General features: G+C 50.7%; 3 non-coding genes across 3 annotated transcripts; all 3 read left to right on the top strand.

Moving 5' to 3' along the window:
• The first annotated feature begins 194 nt into the window (after positions 1 to 194).
• LOC115189041 (U5 spliceosomal RNA) lies at positions 195 to 311 on the top strand. Its single transcript, XR_003876672.1, has one exon. It is a non-coding gene; the product is annotated as a U5 spliceosomal RNA (small nuclear RNA).
• Positions 312 to 680: 369 nt separating this feature from the next.
• On the top strand, positions 681 to 871 carry LOC115189046 (U2 spliceosomal RNA). The gene has a single exon (XR_003876677.1). It is a non-coding gene; the product is annotated as a U2 spliceosomal RNA (small nuclear RNA).
• An 820-nt stretch (positions 872 to 1,691) lies between these two features.
• Positions 1,692 to 1,808, top strand: LOC115189042 (U5 spliceosomal RNA). The gene has a single exon (XR_003876673.1). It is a non-coding gene; the product is annotated as a U5 spliceosomal RNA (small nuclear RNA).
• The last annotated feature ends 2,333 nt before the right edge of the window (positions 1,809 to 4,141 follow it).

Genomic DNA, 4,141 nt, shown 5'->3' on the forward strand with positions numbered 1-4,141 from the left:
CCCCCAAAAAATACAATCACTTCACCAGGATTGTCTGTCTGTCTGTCTGTCTGTCTGTCTGTCTGTCTGTCTGTCTGTCTTTGAATTTTTACCCACAGCCCTCAAACTTGGAAGAGTGGGTTCGGGAACCACCCGCGGGCACCCGGCCTAGAGTGCACAGTGTGTGTCTCGGGCCCCGACCTCTGACTTCCATACGACTCTGGTTTCTCTTCATTACGCACAAGCCTTTCGCCTTTTACTAAAGACTTCCGTGGAGAGGAACACTTACGAGTTCAACATATTTTTGGAAGGGCTTTGCTTCTGGCAGAGCCCGGTATCTTGTTTCAAGAGAAATTGACAGAGATGACGCCGAGACTTTTTGCTCAGGCGTTTGACTTGAAGCCGGCTGACCGACCGACCGACCGACCGACCGACCGACCGGCGTATTTTTCCACTCAAAGTAGTCGCTCGGGCAATTGAGTTCAAGCCCGACGACGACTGACGTGTTTCCGGGCTTTGAACAAATAGTCGCACTAGGCTTAAAGAGCTAGTGACTTAAAGACGCATTAGCGACTTGTTAAAAAAAACACCCGCCTGTCACCAGGGAAACGTCGGGTGGGGAGGAGACAACTTTTGCCAAACCGCTGAGGTCTGCCGAGACCCCCGGGGGCCCGGCGGGTGCAGGGGTCAATTTGTGGGTTATCGCTTCTCGGCCTTTTGGCTCAGATCAAGTGTAGTATCTGTTCTTATCAGTTTAATATCTGATACGTCCCCCATCGGGGGACTACATATTAAATGGATTTTTCGAACAGGGAGTCGGAAATGGGGCTTGCTCCGTCCGCTCCACGCATCGACCCGGTATTGCAGTACCTCCGGGAACGGTGCAACACTTTTCTCTCATTGTCAAGGAAAAAGAAATACGCAAAGCTATGTAAAACAGCTAGCAGAAGAAGAGAAGGAATGAAAAAAGAAGAATCATCCAAACTGAAACAAGGGCGAAGCCCCCTTCATGGGGTCCCCCCGTTTTCCCGCCATTTTTTTTAAAAAAAAAAAAAAAAAAAAAAAAAAAAAAAACATTGGCCAGGATTGTGTGTGTGTGTGTGTGTGTGTGTGTCTCTGTGTGTGTGTGTGTGTGTGTGTGTGTGTCTCTGTGTGTGTGTGTGTGTGTGTGTGTGTCTCTGTGTGTGTGTCTCTGTGTGTGTGTGTGTGTCTGTCTGTTTTTGACCCCCCCCAAAAAATTACAATCACTTCACCAGGATTGTCTGTCTGTCTGTCTGTCTGTCTGTCTGTCTGTCTGTCTGTCTGTCTGTCTCTGTTTTTGACCCCCCCAAAAAATACAATCACTTCACCAGGATTGTCTGTCTGTCTGTCTGTCTGTCTGTCTGTCTGTCTGTCTGTCTGTCTGTCTCTGTTTTTGACCCCCCCAAAAAATACAATCACTTCACCAGGATTGTCTGTCTGTCTGTCTGTCTGTCTGTCTGTCTGTCTGTCTGTCTGTCTGTCTCTGTTTTTGACCCCCCCCCAAAAAATACAATCACTTCACCAGGATTGTCTGTCTGTCTGTCTGTCTGTCTGTCTGTCTGTCTGTCTGTCTGTCTTTGAATTTTTACCCACAGCCCTCAAACTTGGAAGAGTGGGTTCGGGAACCACCCGCGGGCACCCGGCCTAGAGTGCACAGTGTGTGTCTCGGGCCCCGACCTCTGACTTCCATACGACTCTGGTTTCTCTTCATTACGCACAAGCCTTTCGCCTTTTACTAAAGACTTCCGTGGAGAGGAACACTTACGAGTTCAACATATTTTTGGAAGGGCTTTGCTTCTGGCAGAGCCCGGTATCTTGTTTCAAGAGAAATTGACAGAGATGACGCCGAGACTTTTTGCTCAGGCGTTTGACTTGAAGCCGGCTGACCGACCGACCGACCGACCGACCGGCGTATTTTTTCCACTCAAAGTAGTCGCTCGGGCAATTGAGTTCAAGCCCGACGACGACTGACGTGTTTTCCGGGCTTTGAACAAATAGTCCGCACTAGGCTTAAAGAGCTAGTGACTTAAAGACGCATTAGCGACTTGTTAAAAAAAACACCCGCCTGTCACCAGGGAAACGTCGGGTGGGGAGGAGACAACTTTTGCCAAACCGCTGAGGTCTGCCGAGACCCCCGGGGGCCCGGCGGGTGCAGGGGTCAATTTGTGGGTTATCGCTTCTCGGCCTTTTGGCTCAGATCAAGTGTAGTTACCTTGCCAGTGCTGCACTTGATCAGAGAAGCGATCACAGGCCGGAGGGCGCCCGGGAAAATTGTGCTATTTATTTTTGTTAAATCATCATTTATTGTCATTATTGTTGTTTTTTGTCTCACCTTTGTTTATTCTTTGTCCTGGGTTAGGTGGTGGTCTTGGTGGTGGACTACAGGTGCACCAGCACCTGTAGGGTGAGTTTAAAGGCCCTCTGGTCCTTTTTCTTTAGTTATTACATTTATTTTGTGTTTCCCCTGCTTGTCCTGTTTTGCATCTCTCCTCCCCCGTGTATCCTATAGTCCCCTCCTTAGCTCCTCCCATTGTCTTCAGTTGTGTGTTGTCTGCTAGCTGGGGTGGCTTTCTGGCTTGTCGGCCTGCTAGCTTTAGCTTAGCCTGGTCTGCAAGCCTCCTGGCCCCTTAGGCGTGGCAGGCATTGTTTGACTGTTTATTCTTTGTTCCCATCCACCTTGTACCCTTAGTTTATCCCCCAAATTTCCTTTTGTTCAGTTTCTTGTTGTTTGTGTTGCCAACTGGGGGACATTTTGCTAGCTAGCCTGCTGCCTGGTTAGCCTAGCCTGGCCGGCTGGTGAGGCCTGCTAGCCTTCTTGTCCCTCATGTTTGGTAGGTGTTGTTTAGTCAGTTTGTCCTTTTGTTGTTGTCATCCCTTCACTTCCCTTTTACTTTATTTAATTTGTTTTGTTAGTCTTACCCCCTAGGTTGTCTTCCCTCTTGGTTTGTGTGCCTTGTTGGTTTTTTGTTTTGAGGCCTCTTGGCTGGTGGGCCTGCCAGCTGGTAGGCCTAGCCTGGCCTGCTGGTGTGGCCTGCTAGCATTCTAGCCTTTAGTTTGTTTGTGTGGTTTATTTTGTCTTTCCCTTTTGTGCCCTCCCCCCTGTGGAAAATATAAAACAAAAAAATTCCCCTCCTAGTGTCCTTTCCCATTGTCAATAAGATTAGTTTGGTGCTGTGCCAGATAGTTTGTTGTGTGTTCCGTGGTGCTGGTAGGCCCTGTTAGCTTAGTCTACCTGAGCCTGCCAGCTCCCTCGGTTGTCTTTCACTCCTTCCCTTTTTCCCAACACCCTCTCCCTCCCCCCGCCCCCCTTCCTTCCTTTCCCCTCCCCTTTTCCCCTTCCCCTCCCCCCCCCCTTTTCACTGGTGTTGGGCTGTAAAGGGAGTGGGCCTCCATCATGTCAGCAGCACAGGTTGGCATGAGGAGGCACCATGCAGTGCGCCTCCTTTTAAAGGAGAAGGGAGGGAAAATAATGGAGTTATCCCGATTGGATTTCTCCAGAAAATTCCTCCAGAAAGAGCTCGGTTCCACCCCGCGCAGGTAAACTGCATCTTAGCCCTTCCCTATGGGAAGGGCTTCGATGTCAGCTTTGCCAACGCCAGCTTCCTGCGGGAGTTCTGGGGGCAACTCCAGAACTCCTGAACATCCAGGGGTCCCTCACAGCAATGTTTGAGGTGACCAAGCTGACGGATAATAGCATTAAAACCGTTATTATCCGTATGTATAACGAAACCGTACAGCCGGAGGACGTTGCAGTATGGCTGGGCAGGTACTGCAATGTGAAGGGGCCCTTGGTCCAGGTGAAGGATCCGATGGGATCTGGACAGGGGCCTGGAGGGTTACTGTCCAGCAGAGGGAGGACCCCGGGGGCTATGGTGGGTTGAAGCCATCCCATCCACCATAGTCCTCGGAGAGAATAGGGGCCATGTTCACTACCAGGACCAGCTAAGCTGTGCCGTAAGTGTGGTGAACATGGCCCATCTCGCAGAGGCCTGTAAAAAGGTCGTCTGCATGAAGTGCCGGGAGGTGGGCCACCGCTACGAGGAGTGCCACGAACGGAAGGTCGTGCAACCTCTGTGGCGAGCGGTCCCACCTCATCCGCGGCTGCCCCTTCTCCTGGGCCAATAAGGTCAGGGCCGAGAGG

This window comes from Salmo trutta, unplaced genomic scaffold, assembly GCF_901001165.1.
Source record: "Salmo trutta unplaced genomic scaffold, fSalTru1.1, whole genome shotgun sequence".
NCBI lineage: Eukaryota > Metazoa > Chordata > Actinopteri > Salmoniformes > Salmonidae > Salmo > Salmo trutta.